The sequence below is a fragment of the Lepidochelys kempii genome, chromosome 3 (assembly GCF_965140285.1).
Source record: "Lepidochelys kempii isolate rLepKem1 chromosome 3, rLepKem1.hap1, whole genome shotgun sequence".
Lineage (NCBI taxonomy): Eukaryota > Metazoa > Chordata > Testudines > Cheloniidae > Lepidochelys > Lepidochelys kempii.
In genome coordinates, this window is record NC_136382.1 from 138,467,187 (window position 1) to 138,486,081 (window position 18,895).

The window sequence follows — 18,895 nt, forward strand, 5'->3', positions numbered from 1 at the left end:
AAAATGGAATTGGGGCTGATTTGTAGTTTCTGTCTTTTATGTTTTTCTTGTACAGAAGGAAGCTCCAAAGGGACAAAGAATGTGCCCAGCTACATTGTTCATAGACTACTTCACTGTCAAGTATGGTATACTATGAGCAGTGGCCACTACTTGATACTTTAGAGAGAGATTTAATCAGTCTGCTCTCTCTTTCCCCGGACAGTATATTAACGTGTAATATATTGAATGCTGTACATGGAGGGGAAGACAGAGATGTATCTGTGAATCGTTCCTGACTCTTGTGACAATCACATTAAGCCCTAAAGCATGACATTAAGCTAATCTCATTTCACCATCTTGTAGGTACACAATTAGGGCCAAAAATAAAGTTTGAACTCTTAATTCAAAATCTTTTTGAAAAAGACAGCTAAAGCAGTGTTCATGGTAACACATGTAATTTCCTCTCTTTCATCTTTGGAAAGTTTAACTTTAGGTTCATGTTTGAAATTTATTACTTCTGCATGTTTGGCAGTTTTAACTTTTTGGTATTTGTTTCCTAATAAAGTGGGCAGAGTTCAAAAGGTTGTGTCCATGTTGAAAGTTTTGGCCAGTTTGTGAGTTTTCCCTACAAATATAGTGAGAATCTATGGAAAAGTTAACTTTTTAACCAATAACATTTTCAGTTACATGCAGTGGTACAGGACACTTCAATAAATTATATGACATAATACTTTTTTTTCCAAAGCAGTTTTAATGGAAAATGTATTTCTTTATGATTGTTTATACAGAGGGTAGGAGACCAGATTTTGCTTTTCATTTGAGTTGGTCTAACAAATTAAATGTTAGTTTTTTATATTAGTCTTTGACCAGATATAAAAGTTACATGAAAATTAATTGGTGGGTTAATATTCTAGGAAGAACCATAATACTGCCATAACACACATACTTTCATTAAGCAGATTAGGCATCCTTGGTCTTGTTTCTATTTTATTTCAGAAAGTAACTGCAATAGTAATGAAATGGTTATCACAAACGTATCTAAAGGTTCAATTCATTTTTGCTTATTTAAGGAAGGTGAGGAGGGGACATTAAGAGGTGACTTGAATGCCAAGAATGGTTGAGTGGGGATGAATCATCAGCTTGCCATTTAAAGGGAAAAACAACTGTCTTGATCTATAGCGTTCAAATATTTTGCTCAATTAATGTTCAGGATACATGTTAACAATGATGTAATGGGTTATTACAGTGCTTTTATTCCTCTTCAGGACACTATTTTGAATCCAGTTTAAACTGGTAATGACTGAAGCCACTTGATACTCATCAGTAGAGCCCTGCTAGTCTGCGGATATCTACTTCATATCCATGGATATCTGCGGACCGTGTTTGCAAATCGTGGATTGAATGCAGATACACATTTTTTTTATCCGTCCAGGGCTCTACTTATCAGTGGATTACATGAAATGTTGAGTTGATGGTCTGTCTCCTCCACATTCCTAGTAGGCAGATATCCATGCTGGAAAAAAGAAAACATCATCACATAGGGGCAGATATTCATACTTATTGGTAGTCTTAAAAGAGTGGCAAAGGGTATGAATGGGCCTGGAGTCTGAACACCTCTCATCCTAGAGGCCATCTGTTCAGAACTGAATTGAGGTCAGGCAAGGTAGTATGGGAATTTTGCATTACAACTATCCATGCTGCATAACTATTTTAAAGATCAATGTACATGCTGGTTTCCATAACCATAGTATTCAAGCACCTATCCGACGTTAAAGAGCTTAGGATGGATGGTCCAGTGATTAGACCATTAGCCTGGGACTGAAGAGACCTCAGTTCAAGTCCCTATTTCACCACAGACTTCCTGTGTGATTTTGAGCAAGTCGCTTAGTCTGTCCGTGGCTCAGTTTCCTATCTGATAATAGCACTTCCCTACCTGACAAGGGTGTTGTAAGGGTCAGTTCATTATATTGTGAGGCACTCAGATACTGCTTTGTTGACAGCCATATAAGTACCATAGATAGACAGATAAACTTGGTGATAACATTAGGAGGCATGGAAGTGTGTTATCAGGGAACTGAAACGCAGATTTAAGGCCAGATTATGGCTCCTGACTCTCTCTCTAGCCCCAGACAGTTTGAGCAACTAAGACTTGTTCTTGTAGGGACCATATCTGAACAGGGAATTGCTGTGGTCACTGTTCCCTCTAAGCTGTGCGCGTGTGCACACACACACACACACAGATCCGAAACACCGTCCGCACAAAAAATGAAATACTACATCGGAGCCAGGCTGAAATATCATTTACAGGTGACTTTCGACATTGTTCACCCGCCAACTATCAACACAGCCAGATTCTACTAACTGGCAAGGGGTGGGGGGGGGAAGGGAAAGGAGGGCAATGAATCGTACCCCTCCCCGCCAGCATTTCGAACATGGAATGTTGATCGCGTCAGGATGGTTGGGACCCACACATCTCCTTGTAGTCTGCTCATTTGGCTGTGTACAAACTCAAGTATGTGTGAATAAGTCAAAATGCCTGGCCATCGTTGCTAAGGAACTGCAAAGATTTGCAAGAAATGAACATGTGTAAGTGTTGTTTTCGTGACTAAAATCTTTCCAAGGCATTGGACTTCATACATTTACTTGTGATGCTTTACATTTTCCCGCGTTTTTTTGTCGCAGATGCATGGACGTGATCGGAGCTATGCACAAACTTCCAGTATCTTGATCTGAATGATCTCCCATTTGCCCTTTTGTCGAGTCATGCTGTTAAGCGCATTGAAATAGTAGTATTAATTTTAAATAAACAAAATTGGTAAAAAATCAATCCCAAAATGTCACTGTCTAGAGGTCTGAAGCATAAAAGAACAGTGACTTCATTTAAATCTGGATGAGACTATAGAGATGGTTACACCAAAGTCACATAGTATAATGCTTGGTGAAATAGTCACATATGAGGAGGACAATGGAATGGTTTGTGTATATTGTCGAGATGCCAGAGCTTCAGGAGAATTTTCAACAGGAAGAATGTGGAACGATGTATGGAAGTTGGATTTCTTAAAGCGTCGTCTGTCAAGTAAGTCTCATATAGATGGTGTAACAAGACTTAGAAACAAAATCCCTTCCTTACAGAGCGGATTGCTTAGCATGATTCTTGAAAGTCCAGCTGAAAAGCAGAGGAGGCAAATTAATCTTGAACGCAAGCAGTCAAACCCAGAAGAAATCAAGGTACTTATTGACAGTGTGTTGTTGGCTATTAAAATGAACAGCTCAGTGCTTTCTGTTCAGGATATTAATGACCATATGGAAAAGTATGTGCGCATACCAGCGAGCTGGAGAAGTAAAAATTATGCTTTTGAATTTCTTGAAATTATCAACTGCATTGTCCAAAATGACCTCATGCATGAAATAGCATCGGCAATGTTTCATATTCTAGCTGTTGATGAAAGCACTGATATGTCCTTAAAGAGATACTTGATACTCTACTTTAAATATGGATCTATAAATTCTGCAGACTATAAAACTTCATTTGGTGGACAATTACAATTGCAAGAATGTGATGCTGTTTCAATAGTGTCTGCAGTCAAAGAGTTTTATAAAAAAAACACCAACTTGATCTAATGAAAATGGTGATCACATCTGATGGTACCTCTGTGATGTTGGGCAAACTCAGTGGCGTAGCGGTTCAGCTGAAACGTGATATTCCACACTTAGTCCAGCAACATTGCATTGCACACTGGGAAGACTTGGGGATTTCCGATGCATGGAAAGAGGTTAAGCTAATAAGAGACATCGAAACCTTAATGAGAACTGTCTACACTGTGTTCTGTCAGTCATCCAGGAGAAAATGCAAATTTCAGGAAATAGTGGATGCTTCTGAATGTGAGTCAGTGGCTTTCAGGCCACTCAGTGAAGTGCGCTGGTTATCTAGGCACTTTGCACTTCGAGCAATTATTTGCAAATATTATCCTCTTCTGGAATATTTTGAGCAAGACAAATATACTGATCCAGTTTCTAAATACTGCCACAAAAAGCTGAATACCATGGAATACCGAATAACATTAGAAGTTTTGAATGATATTTTGTCAGAGCTGGCTTCACTATCCACACTGCTCCAGAAACGGGGCCTTACATCTCTTGAAGCATTTCACCTTGCCCAAGGTAAACTGAACAAGATCAGAAGACAATACCTTGGAGATTCAGTCTTATGGATTGAGAAAATTAAGGCTCTCTTAGATGTGAGTTCTCAAGAAAATAATGAAATTGATACCAGTTTCATAATAACTTTCATAAACATCTTGTGTGCACATTTGGCAGACAGGTTTCCAAAGGATGAAGTCCAGGAGTGGTCCGCTTTTGATTGTGCAACAATAGTTAAGTGTGACTTCAATTTTGGAATTCATTAGGTCAAATCCCTATGTTAAAATACAAAGACTTTCTTGCTGAAGAGATTGTTATAGTTAGTCAGTACAATGACTTCAAGTTTGCAGTAGCCGAAAGAATCAAAATCCAATTGGTTTTAAGTTTCCGCAATATGGTGACATTTGCTCACCAGAATGCACAGTTTCAGGATCTCGCAAAGTTGATGGATATTGAAGGAACATTCCTAGCATCAAGTGCAGACTGTGAACGCGGCTTTAGCTTAATGAACACTCTAAAAAACAAACTATGGAATCATTTACAAGTAGATCATTTGGACATGCTGATGTATATTAAGAGTTACCAGCTGGATGGAGGACTGATGGATCTGGACAGAGTTTATATTGAATGGGCAAATGAAAAAGATCACAGGGAAAAACAGTAAGGTTAGTTTAGCAGTCTTTGACATTTCGACCAATAAGGAAATTAAAATGAATTTGTTATTACATATCTTATTCTTGGCTGATAATCATTTATTGATATTTTGAGGGAAAATTTTAAATTTAAAACACAAACTCTTGTTTTTCCTTTTATACTCATGATGTCTCTATCTGAAAACCCATATAAATTGACATAATGGCATACTTATTAAATTGTCTTCATTATATGTTTATCAAAATCTTTTCGGACGTGTATAGAATGAAAGATGAAAGTGGACACCAACAGGCAGAAGCCTATGGACTGATAATGATCATGATTAATATGTGCTTGATATATGCTCGTGATTGTCTATAAAAATATCATAAAGTATAATGCTTAAAACTAACTTCTGCTTCATGAAGAACAGCTAAATTTCCTTTTTCTAAGTATTTAAAAATGACATTTATAAAATCACATGGTATAAAACTATGATCACAAATAACAAATTAAAACTTTTTAAATGTATAAGCAGTTTAATTACTTGGGTGCATTTGCCTCATGGCGAAGAAATTTGAACTCTGCTTCAAAAATTTGCACAAAAGATTTTTTTTTGTGCACACGGCCTGTCAAAAATTAGAGGGAACATTGGCTGTGGTCCACCGTGCTTCATTCACTCTCCTCTGTGTTGAACCCTGGGCACTTCTTGCAATGACCTGATTGCTCACTGGAACAGAGGGGATGGCTTTAAAATGTGTGATCACAGACACAACAAAGTTGGGAGAGGGGATATATTAAAACATCATGGGCTAAATTCTGCATGTAAAATGATTCCACACAAGTAAATTGTAACATGTAGTAGAATAAATGTAGGACAAGTGGTTTCCAGAGTGCGAAGGTGGTTTGCAGCAGTATGTTTGATGGCGCTGGTAAGCAGAGTGTGATGTATTTTTTGAGGATGATGGGGAATACCCTTAGCGTTTGTTTATAAGGCACACCCAGCTTCAGTTAAGTGCTTTCCATCATTGCTCTAACACCTCTTTGCAGCAGTGGTGTCTTAACACTTCATGCTTCAGGTACCATATGCTGATAGCTGGAATGTCTCCTTGGGAGATCATTCTGATTCCTATCCTTCTGGTACCTGTTGGGAGGGTGGCATTTGCTGCTTTATGTAGGAACAGCATCCCCGTAATGTCTTGCACATTAGCTAGCAACAAGGCAGCTGTTATGACGTTAACTAGTATGCTCGGGACTCGTACGTGTGGATGGCTCACACTTGGGGGCAAGAACAGCCTGCATTTTGGTGCACGCTGCATGTTCGTCTTCCATTCCCCAGTCCTTTAGTACAGTTAAATCTGTTCTTGCCAACATAATTGTAGATGTACTGTTAACATTTACCTCTAATTGGCTAGCTCATATGTCATTACCTGCCGGTTGCTGATTCTGCCTGTTCCAGGCAGTCCTATCATTTGTGGGTATGCATCCTGTCAGTGCCCCACAGATGAAATCACACTGACCTTTCCTGTGTAGTTATGGCTACTGCGTCCCTGAATGAAGGCTTCTATGATCAGACCCTACTTCTCTTATTCTGCACAGTTCAAGGAAAACACACTTTGAATCAACAGTGAGTATTCCTTAATAACAGCAGGAGTTTGTATGGCTCTGTGTGGTGTGATTATAGACCTGGGCTGCAGGCATTCTTTAAAGGAGGAGGCTGTTTTACTTTTCACTGTTCACTAATTCAATGCACTGCTAACTCTTTGGACATTGTTTGCTATCTGCAACACCTCTAATTCACCTCCTTCATGGTGAGAGTATTTTTGTCTCTGCAATCTCTGATTAGCAGACTTTTCCAACACTGGGAATCCTGGACCTCACTTTGCACCAGGAAAAGCCAGTATAAACCAGGAATAAAATTCTTCCTAAAGTGCTAAATTCTTCTATATTACAAAGACTGTTTTTCTTGGTGCTAGTAACTGAAGAGTCAGGGGACCTAGTCTCCTATGCATAATTATAAAATTGTATTTGTTACAGTGATCAGTGTTAGGAGGTTTTTAAAAAATAATAATAAATAGAACTAAGCATGGAAACAAGCATGATCATAGCACACATGCAGGGTTTGCATGTTTGCATGATTTATGTTCAAGCTGCATAGTGTGTCATGGTAATGTTTTTCTTTAATGGTGATTCTCTGCTTTAGCAATATGTGGGAAAGGGAGGAATATTGTAAAGAATTGATGTAGCATGGCCCAGTGGATTGGGCACCAGATTGGGAGGGTAGAAAGCTGGGTTCTCTTTCTGTCTTTGCCACTGATTTGCTATGTGATCTTGGGCTAGTTAGTTTATACCTGTCTCTTTCCCTATCTGTGAGATAGGGATAATAATTCCTAGTCACCTTTGTAAACTGCATTGAAGTCTATGGATCAAAAAACACTTTCAGTATTATGTATTATCGTTTATTTATTTTTTAGTGGAAGAGTCACTTCTGTGTCCTGAGAGTTTGATAGTGTCACATTGCTGATATTTAAACAGCGTGTTTATTTATTTAAATAGATTGTTTTGGTGATTGTACCACAATGGAATAGTACCTGATGAGAGTGCACATCAATAGGGTAATTACAAATCTGGCAATTTTAGGAAAAATTATCAGAGGAAACTGAACATTGGCAGCCTTTTCAATATCTTCTTTCTGCTTCTTTACACAGTGCAATATTGTGTAAGGTAAAACAAAAATATGAGTAGAGGAAACAAGAGTACCTGGAAGTACAAGTTCTGTTGACATAGATTAATATGTAGAGAGAACTGCAATACATTATATAATCCAATAATTAAAAAAACAAACAAACCTCACCACCATCAACCCTCTGTTAATGAAAAGGAGTACTAGTGGCACCTTAGAAACTAACAAATTTATTTGAGCATTAGCTTTCGTGGAAGTGAGATGTAGCTCAAATAAATGTGTTAGTCTCTATGGTGCCACAAGCACTCCTTTTCTTTTTGCAAATACAGACTAACATGGCTGCTACTCTGAAACCTCCATTAATAGTAGAGGATTCAAAATACGAAATAAATATGAAGTGTAGAATTAAAAAGTAGAAATAAGGAAAGCTCCATCTGTTATCCTACATTGTGCGGCTAAATCCTCACTCTCATGTTCTGGAGATCATTGTTTTTGGCTTTCAAACAATATTGTTAGTCCTGACTGCTTCCAAGAACAGAAGGAAACTGATTTGATGTGTTTCTGAATGTTGAAGAAAAACGTAATACAAGAAAAACATGCAAGGTCGATGATAAAGGTAAAAACAGGGGGGTGATTGATCATTTTCAGCCACCAGAAGAGCACTCTTTATTTTATTGATGGCCAGAAAAGAGGCTTTCGAAAAACTATATAGAGTTTGAGACCTGATTCTCCTCATGCTGGTGTAAATCAGGAGGAACTCCACTGAAGTTACACTGACTTTACACCAGTAGGAGCCGACTCAGAACCAAACCCTTTTTTTCACTTGTGGATTACTTTTGATTGTGAAATAAATTGATTTCCCTCAGTTGTATTTTATAAATTCTTACTTGTGATTCATTCAACCCGTATGTATTGATTGTGGGCCAGGGTTCTACAGAGACACCCAGAGGTACCATAAGCTGCTGAAGAGAAACCACAGAGTATAGCTAGATTCTTTCTTGGCCTTCTATTCCCTAGAGATGAGTATTCTTCTCTGTGGAATTCTGGCAAAGCCTGGGAAATACAAAGGTGGTTCACTAGTTCATCTATGACTTTATAGTGAGATAGGTAGAAAAATATTCTCTCCTGCTCCCTCATCCCCCCCACCCCCACGTGCTGCAAAGACAGGGTGGTAGGCCTTTTGCTTCCACAATCCTGGTTCATTGGGGTTGGAAATTAAGAGTAATAAAATGGAGATGAATCATCTGTGCATTTGATGAGATAAAGGTAGTCTTCACACAACTTTTATTTTAATTGCCTTTTAGGGAGCATGAAGCAATTCTAAGTAGTCAGATGAGCCTCTCACAGCCATCTGTGATCAGCAAACGTAATTATTCTCATACAGTGATAAAGAGGAGAAAATTCACAGTGAAATACTTTGCCAATAGAAAAAGGAAAACACAGTTTTGTATGATCTCTGGCCCACTTGTGCCAAACAAACCCTTTTGAATTTAAATGTTTCAAATTGTTCAGGACACTTAGAGATGAAGCAATAAAAATATGTAAAAATAACTGACTTTTTCACATTTCCAGCCTTTGTACAATCTCCTATGGCAGAAGCCAGGCATTTTCTTTTAATTACAAGCCTGTTTGAATAAAACTCTGTTTTTCTTTTAAAAATATTGTCAAAAGAGTGATTCCAGAGTAGCCAGAAATAATCTGATCTACTTGGGCACTATAGTAATGAGGATCCTCTTAAATGATGCATGTTTTACAGTAATCTCACATACATCTAGCCCATTTTACAGGTAGGGAATTCAGATACAGAGAGGTTCAGTGATTTGCCCAAAGTTACACAGACAGCATGTGTGATGGATCAAGGAATAGAACTCAGCACTCCTGAATGATAGGCTAGTTTCAGAACCATAAGACCATCTTTTGAGCAAGTGAATGGAATCTCCATTCTTTTTTCTAACACTGTATTGGTTCCATATTGGTGCTGAGTGAAATCTGGGTCTCTCATGACCAGAAAAAATTAAATTAGTTCATGAGATCTGAGCAGATTACAGGCAAAATTGGTACAGCTGCAGACTCCTATGTGAAGTATTTCGAAGACTTTCATTTCATTCGATGAAAGTCCCAGAGGTTTTTACAGTCTTTAGTTGAGTAGAAAATGCAGCTTTAAGTTGCAGTCTTACATAAGAATGGCCATACTGGGTCCGACCAATGGTCCATCTAGCTCAGTATTCTCTCTTCTGATAGTGGCCAATGTGAGATGCTTCAGAAGAAATTAACAGAATAGGGCAATTATTGAGTGATCCACTCCCTGTTGTCCAGTCCCACCATCTGTAAGTCAGGGGCTTAGGGACACACACAGCATGAGATTTCATCCCTGACCATCTTATTTAATAGCCACTGATGGACGCTATCCTCCATGAACTTAATTCTTTTTTGAACCCAGTTATACTTTTGGTCTTCCCAACATTCCCTGGCAATGAGTTCCACAGATTGACTGTGCATTGGGTGAAGAACTTATTCCTTTTGTTTGTTTTAAACCTGCTGCCTATCAGATTCATTGGGTGATCCCCGGTTCTTGTGTTACGTGAAGGGCTAAATAACACTTCCTTTTTTATTCACACTAGTCATGATTTTATAGATCTCTAGCATAGCCCTCCTTAGGTATCTCTTTTCCATGCTGAACTGTCCCAGTTGATAGGGACACATGCATCACCCTCATTTTCACACGCGTGCGCACACACACACGGGAGATAACTCAAGCTCTTGCTGGTCTCCCCTCCCTCATCTTTCTGGGGCAAGGAGAGGAGAGAGAGTGATGAGTGGCTTGGCTGTAACAATATCTGAGCTCTGAGCCTATCCCACCCACTTCTGCTGCCGTTGGGTGATTTGGGTCAGGACAGAGTGACTGACTGGGTCCCACCTGCAGAGGCAGAGAGAAAGAAAGAGGAGTTGTTTCTGCCCAGTACTGGCCTACACACACTCTGGCTGTATTCTAGCCTCATCCTCACTTAGTATGCTGGATCTCTTAGAAAGCCAGGGGCTATGCTCATCAGCAGATTTTATTTAAGTTCTGGAAGGGACTTTTTGCCATATGGTGATTGTGTTTTTTTCTTCTCCCATCTGATATCCCTCAGGTCTGGTTTAGGGATTTACATTATATTTGTTCCAACTTTGATGGGTTTCATTGTGGCTGGTGAGTTAAGAATGGGTCTGATGTTAGGCCCCTGTAACCTAAGAGGCTGCTTGGATGTGGGTCCCGAGCACAACACCACATGGTCAGGAGATACACATCTTGCATACTATGGAGCTACCCTCCACATCTTGCATACTATGGAGCTACCCTCAACTCATCTTTCCTACTTCCAAGCCTGGAGGAGGGGAATGGGTTGGGACTCTGGCTTCTGGCTATAGGTCCCGAGTTAAATTCTGCACTGCGATGGCCTGGCTGGGTAGTTTGGGAAGGGGTTCCTTGTTGGCCAATAGTTTATAAGTTGCAGCCTCTGTATTTAACTGTGGCATGTCTCATTGCTCCATGTCTGAATCAATGTCCTTTTCCATATGAGACCTTTTGATTTTTTTTTTAAATTCATTTTAGGCCTATGTGACTTTGATCTAAATTTTCATTAAAGAAAAATAAATGAATAAAATCAAAAGTCACCACGGCTTTGCCAGTCTATCTGGCTGTTTGGCAGTAGTGTTTGTGGAATGGCTGGCTGTCTCTGTTGTGATTTTTGTTAAGGGATATCTGAAGGGTGCAAAGTTCCCAAGCCAATGTGCATCAACACTGTCCTGAAGACTTGTAAGGGTGAGAAATTAGTTCAGTCTTCATGTCTATTCAATCTTTGCCCTTTCTGCTGAGACTGCTAACCAAAGGGGCACAATGGGCCCAATTCTGCAAACACTTATGTGCATAACTTTATGCATATTAATAGATTTTCTGAAATGAATGGGACTACTCATGCATAAAGCTAAGTATGTGCATAAGTGTTTTCAGAACTGGCTTCTTCATGCTGCTTGTGATTGGTTCAGCAATTTTTCATATTAAAGATATTATTCCTCTTTCTAGTTTTTGCTGGAGGTTCTGTTGTACTTTTTCTTTCCTTTCCCCCATTAACCATTAAGCTTGATATTTAGTGTCCTTAGTGCTCAGAAATAATTATTTAAAATTACCATCTCTCCATGTAAATCAACTTTAGCTGCTGATTTTTAACAGTAATTTGAATGCATTTTCTCTGGTACATATAATGCTATGGGTTTTAGCATATTACCGCCAATGGTTCAAATTCATTCCTGTTGTAGCTTCACTGCAATCAGTGACTGAATCTGTCCCATTATCTGGATAATGGGAAAAGTTGCAGATTTTATTCTTTGCCTATTGAAAGCACAAGGTTTAATGCAACTTTTACTGAAACTGGTAATATTGCTGTACCGGTCTATAAGAGGCATGTATAATAGCCTGTATGAATCACCCAATTTTATTATTCTACTAGGTTTGAGCCCCTGCATCGGTGGAGTCTCAGACATTATATTTGGAAGTCTTCCGTAGAAAGTACACGTGCTATTTGGGGCCAAATCTTTGTTCTATTAAAGTCCAATGGTTCTAGAATTTGGGGCTTATTTAGAGTCTTGATAATGGTATTCTTCAATTCTACTATCATGTTTATCACATTTGCAACCGTGTGTGTCTGATAAGCAGCACTTATAAAGGATGTGATGAAATGTGGCTTGAAGGTCTAGAGATTTAGCTGTATTTGATACAATTTGCATATGAGTCTCATACTGCCAGGGGCACAATAAAGATGTCTCCATTGCGGCACGATGGCCACCACAGTCTAGCTACTCAGGTCTATAATTTAGAATGAGAATAATTCTAAATTACAAGTGATGGGTCTGATTGTGCTACCCTTAATCAAAGTAAGGGTTGCGTGATTGGGCCATGTACTTTCAATTGGATTTCACTTACAATTCATGATGGCAAATATTCAGATTCTTGGAATTTGTTCTTAAAAAAAAGCCATTTTTTATTATTTCGGGTTTATGTATCAGCAGATATAAATGGAGAACAATGCCAAAACAATTTTCCAAAGTTCAAATAATATGCAGTTTTACAGTAGAAAGCATTACATCCTCAGACCTACATGCATGCTTAGTTTTAAACCCATGAGCAGCTCTACAGAAGTCAGTGGAATTACTTAGGTGCTTAAATTAAAGAATGTACGTAAGTGTTTGCAGGATTGGGATGGTAGCATGAAAGTTTAACGTTCCTAGTCAAACTAGATTACAGCTATATAACAAACATGGATGATGCAGATGATGAAAGAGATACATCCCTCAATTTTATTATTGTTTCAGGACATGTTTTGTCTAGACTCTTTTTGCTTCTTGTTGCTTTATTCAACAACTTCAAAATAAAATCAATTCTTTGGTTTCTATTTTGATTTTTTTAATTACACAGTCTCAGCTATTACAACAGAAGAGTTGATTTCTGAAAGCGAAAGAGGAAATGACAAGTACCTAAGGACTAAAGTTTAAGCTGGGATGAAGCACTGCCTCCCAAATTGTGGGTGCAAATCTAATTAATTGTATTGCTAACTGTCCAAAGTGGTCAGTGGTTCAGGTAATCACATTTGAAGATAAAACTGAATTGTTGCCACAAAATGCAGGTACAAATGTTTGTGTTGCTTTGGAGGTTCAACCAGACCAGTAAGGGGTTGTGTCACTACCTGTCCTGTAAACTTGGGTGCTTCTGTGCTGTTCAGCTTTGGCTCAGCTTCTACCAGCCTGCTTACTCCTTGCAATGTGACACCAACACCTCCTCTAGGCCCAAGTCTCCCCAAGACAATCTCCCCTGCAGTGCTCAGCCTCTCTCTATATATATCACTCACAAAACCTCATCAAGTTTGCTCTTCCCTTAAAGAGTCAGTGCACAGCACCAGCCTGTCAGTTTGACTGAGGATTTTATTCTTCAGTTTGGAACTCTGCACTGAGAGGGTTGTGTAATAAAAACAAGATAAAGTTTATTAACAAAGAACATATATTTAATTGATACCAAGTGTGATAGACCCAGGCAAGTTGGGTACAGCACAGTAGCAGAAAGCAGATATACTGGCCACTTTATTAACAATTTTCTGTTCCCTGACTGACCAGAGCAGGGGCTGCTCCAGGCTAATGAGAACATCTGACTCCTATTAACCTGCAAAGAGTCAGGTCAGGCCATTAAGCTAATGTGACCACCTGACTCTAATTAAGGCCACTCTGGTAACATAAAAGGGCTCACTCCAGTCAGGCAGAGAGGAGCCAGGGGAGAGGAAGTGCAGCTGAAGGGCTGGTTAATGAAGACACCCTCAAGTCATTGGTAAGGGAGCCCTAAGGCAAGGGTGAAGAAGGGAGAAACAGGAGAGCTGTGGGGAAGTGGCCCAGGGAAATGTAGCAACTCTGGCAGTGAAAGGTTGGCTGCTAATAGCTGCTACCATTAGGGTCCCTGGGCTGGAACCCAGAGTAGAGGGCGGGCCCAGGTTCCCCCCAACCCACCACTACAGAAGGGGAAAACAGGCCCCTGTCAGGACAGGAGGCTAAACTGTTTTGGCATGAGGCTGTAGGAGCAACAGAATTCTGTGGGAATTCTCTCACCAACCTCCATTGCTGGCTTATGATGAAAAGGGCTCAGTAGATTGTATCTCTGGCCCTAGAACGAGAGGGGCTATATGGAGGGTTGCAGTGAGCCTCTGAAGCTAGCCTAAACCGCCTGGAAGCATGGGACCCACTGGGACAAGGTTGGAGCTCTGCCACACAAGTAAAAGGAATAGTGCTTGCAACGGTTACAAACACACACAAGTAAAGATACACTTCTAAGACTAAATCCTAACTTAACAAACAGGAGTTTTTGGTCAGAGTAGTTTTCTCACCCTAGTTGTTCTTCCAGCATGCTTGGCCAGTCCATAGCCAGGATCCAACACAAAGCCTAAAGCACTTGGTTGGTTTGTCTCCTCAGGTGAAGGGTGCCAAAAGGGCTTTCTCTCTCTGCTTCTATTCTCAAAGTTTATCTTTGTTTTCAATGTCAGGAAGTTGCCCTATGAGCTCAGCTTGCTGTGTTCACCAGGTGGCTGATACCCTGTTAATTTCTGCAGTATCCTTCCCCCCACCCCTCCTGATAGTTAAGTGGCTATCTCTCCAACTCCCTAGTTTCGTGGCTGTGTTTACCTTTATGTAACTGTACTTCCATTTTCTTTCCTTGCTCAATTTACACTGGAGATGCATTCAAGCAGCTGGAACCACATTCCTTTGTCTAAGGGATCAAGGCACCCCGCCAACACATTTTCCATATTTCACGTATTACCAGCACAAATTTATAATTTTCGTATGTCACCATATGTACACCACAAAGTAACGTTAACGACCACCATGATACCAGTTCACATAAGATACCTTACATGATCCCTTTTAGATACAGATTATGACAACAGTGAGTTGGGGTGCACTGAGTTGGTCAGGCCAGCTGAGACTCATTGTTATATACCAGGGAGCCCCTTGCCCTCTGGCATTGGGATGCTCTTAGGGTCACAGTGTTGCAGACACAGCTTGAACCTGCTAAAGACAGGCCACCTCCCTGAAAATATGCCCCTAAAATCAATCTATTACTGCTCTGGATCTCATCATCTTCCCAGTACTTTTCTCTACATGTTCCCACATTCTCCTCGTTACCCTTTTCTATAAGTAATGTCCGCCGCACAAAACTGAAAAGCTCCCATCCGCTTTGCCTTTAGTCCTTCTGTATCCTCTTCAGAGCCAACCTTTTAGGGAAAAGACGTACATGGATCGTTTTGTTCATTCGTTCAACCCTCTCCCATAACCTCGTATCTTTCTAAATGAGCAGGAAGCTATTTGTGACTGGTGACTCACTGTAAAATTTTATGAGGGATTACACTGAACATTGTTGATTTACTTTCTTCCAGCTTTCAGTGGTCAATGACCTAGCAGAATTCCTTTGTAAATACTTTTACAAGTATTGAGCCACGGAAATCTCAAGGTTTCAGCCTTTCATGGTAATGGTGGTTTGTCTCATTCCAGGCAAATGCAAATAGAAGGAAGAGTTGACAAATTTTGTACTTTAATTTAATGAGGAAATTACTTGGCATTTAACTATAACATGGAGGTCCATGATCAATCTCCCATCCTTCACCCCAACACTGTATGCAAACTCTAATATATTAATGTAGTTCATTAAAAATACCAAAAAAACCTATCAAGATGCATACATAAAGTATTCATTAATCACTTGAGCACCACAAGAGGTCTAGGATCCTTGTAGCTCTTGCCATGAAGAGGACTTCCCAGCTGGCATCTGCCTCTATGACCTTTCATTTTACTACAAAAGTATGGAGGCTGTATTAACTTGTAAGTGAGTTTCTGCTGCGTGCCAGATTGGGGTGGAATGAAGAGCATTCCTCTGACTTGCCCATCTTAACCTACATATGGAACACCAAATCCATGGAAGTTCTCTGTGGAGTCCAAGGGGAGGGTGTGTGTTGTTTGTACCATGGATGCAGCAGACCCTCCCCTCTGAGGAGATACCACATCCATTCATATAAAAGATCCTTTCTTTGGGTGAATTTAGGAGGACCAATCCTTCCTCCATTTCCCTCTGCCCCACAATAGTGTCTTACATTTCCATCTGACATCTTTTCCTACTAAAGGGTCAGAAATCTCTTCACAAAGTTATCAAATTATATAAACCCACAGAAAAATAATTGTATGCAATACTGAAATACAGCCATCACTGAGATGCAACACTACGGCTGTTTATAAACTGTTAAATTATGTGGTTTTATTCTTCTGTCTTTGGATTTTCACTTTGGGTCAGATTTTCAAAAGTATTCAGCACCCAACATGCTGAGTTAGCCTGAAATCTGGCCACTCTGGTGCTTAAGTGGAAGCTGGGCTCTTTTCTGAAAATCAAACCCCTGATTGTGTGAGAGCCCTTTTGAAAACTTTGACCATAGTCTTTTAAGATTAGTCAGCCAGGAAATAGTGGAAAATGAGAGGGAGATAGCAAATAGTACTTCTAATCTGCAGCTGGAAATCCAACTACCCTTAACAATTTGCAGAAGAATACACCCACACATATATTGCCTTAATAATAAATAAATCTCTTTGCAAATTAGAAATAAAATGCATTTCTCATTTTTGTTGTGAAATTAAGCACTTTTCTCTCTACTGTTACTCATTTATAGTTCATATTCCAGATTTAAAAAAATAAATAAAAAAACTGGCAAGAGGGTTGCCTGTACATGTAAGTGTATATTTCCTTTCCAAAACATTGAATTTAAAAAAATCCAAAATGTTACAAAAAAAGGAAAACTACATTGTCCCAAACTTGCTAGAGACTCAGAGAGAGGGAAGGTCTGAGAAAAGTAACAGGAAAGATATATTGGCAGGAGAAAAGTCTTTGAGTACAAATTGGAAAATAAGATTATATATATATATATATACAATATGAAGAAAATCAAGCGACTGGGGAAATGATGCAGTGAAAATTGTTATGGGTAAACTTTTTGTTTATGATTAGGTAGTGTTCAGGTATCTGACCTCAGTGAGCCTTCTTGACTTTATTAAGAAAAACTTCAGCATCTTCTGGGGAATCAAATACTTTCACGTTATTGGGCAGGAAAATCTTCAGTTTGGCTGGATGTACAAAAGTAAACTTCAGCAAAAATACTTAAAGATAGGATTAAAGTTGCAAATGTTAGTTACATCCACAAGAAATTTTTGGTGAAACAAAATCCATTATAAAAATTGTTTTGCCTGGAAAAAGATAATATAATTACAATTCCCATATGCCCTGGTATCTGAGGAGTTATTGAATCTTTTTCTACATAGACTAGTGAAATACTGTAGTATTTCAGATACTGCAGCATGGTAACTGAGGGAATATTTACATTTTAACTGTGATCATAGCAGTTACAGAGGTAAATATTAATTGATGTGTGTTGATTTTTATTGGAAAAATCTTGGAACTAAGTCCAGATAGTTAATCCACTTTAAATGTTTTTTACCTTCTAGATCTTCCACCTGTAGAAGTCAGGTTTCAGAGGAGACAGCTGCCTCTAGAATCCCGATGATTCTGCCTTTTTTTTTCTTCATCCACCCTTTTCAAGATTGTTGAGCTTCTTTTCCAACATCTAAGTTTTGTTTTCTACTCTTTATTGGTAACTTTTGGCAGCTGCAATGGCTTCTTCGGAAAGAGATGTGTGCTCCTCAACTCCTTTGTCTCTTCTCCAGTGATTGGTAAGTTGCTTGACTAAACTGTCAGTATAGGCAACAAACTTATCAACATCACCTTCAATGAAGATGAGTTACAAAGGAAATTTCCTGAGTGTGTTGTCAGTTAAAACCAAAGCGATACTATCCTCTCCATCTAAAACAAAAAACATAGTGCAATCAGTTACCTCATGCCTCTTTTTCTCTCCCCTATTCACATCCACTTTCCTCAGGATAAAATCACTGGAGCTGAGATTTCTTTAAAAAGCTGAAAACCTTTCTAGAGAAAATGAGGATTAGCGCTAGGTAAATTTATTTTACCTACCTTTAAACCTACATGAACATAATGGGATCTAAATTATATATTGACAAAAGAGGGGAAAATGGAGCACATTCTAACAGAATCAGTGCTGTAGTTTATTTACTACTAGCCATTCATTTGTTTTAGTTCATAATTTCCAAATTTAAGCTGATACTTTTATTCTTTGCATGGTCATGGTTTATTTCTGGATTGTTGAACTTCTGTGTTCAGTGGTGTGATAGTGCTTAGGTACTGTAGTAGTAGACACAGTAGAAATGCCTAAGACAGAAGACAGATCCTTATTTTATATTTCTGTTTCTTAGTTATTGTTTACAATAGAGAACTAGGCTTAATGTAGGACTATCCTTCTGTGTTTTATGATTATAAAGGTGTTTTGGATTTATTGTATTTCAGATCTTGCCTTTCTGTGATTTATGCATCGACATGCTTAATTTTTCAGTTTAAAAAAAAACACTTAGTAGTGACTACAGAAGAGTGAAAAACAAATAGCCTTTGAAAAATGAAGGGGAAACAAAAGAGAGAAATTCTGATCAAAAACAGAAATGCTATTTAATAAAATATGTAAGGCATTTCTTGTTACAAGCTTAGTTTTGGAGAGCAGTGTTTTATTTCTAATACAACAGAAGCTTCCCTTTGGCTAAAAAATCATCTTGTTTTGTTCTTAAATTTGACTCAGTCTTTGGAAAACAAACTACCTGGTTTAAGATTTCAAACAAAATGGCTCATGAATCAAATTAGTTTTGCAAAACTCAAAAATATTTTGCAAAATGACAGGCTTTGACTGTCCCTGCTTAAGCGGAATCTCTCAAATAAAACAAAACAAAACAACAAAACTTTGGCGTGTCTGAAAAGATGTATATTTACAGGAGAGATGGCAAGAACTC

General features: G+C 38.9%; 1 protein-coding gene across 4 annotated transcripts in view; it reads left to right on the plus strand.

Annotated features, from left to right (window-relative positions):
- CHRM3 (cholinergic receptor muscarinic 3) overlaps positions 1–18,895 on the plus strand; it is a 458,695-nt gene that overhangs the window by 109,496 nt on the left and 330,304 nt on the right. For 3 of the 4 annotated variants that reach the window (XR_012157829.1, XR_013635514.1, XM_073335257.1), the window contains exon 2: positions 17,492–17,716. The exons of the other annotated variant lie outside the window; for it this stretch is intronic. The gene's annotated coding sequence lies outside the window, so the exon portion shown is untranslated. The remainder of the gene's footprint in view (positions 1–17,491; positions 17,717–18,895) is intronic. 4 annotated transcript variants of the gene reach the window in all.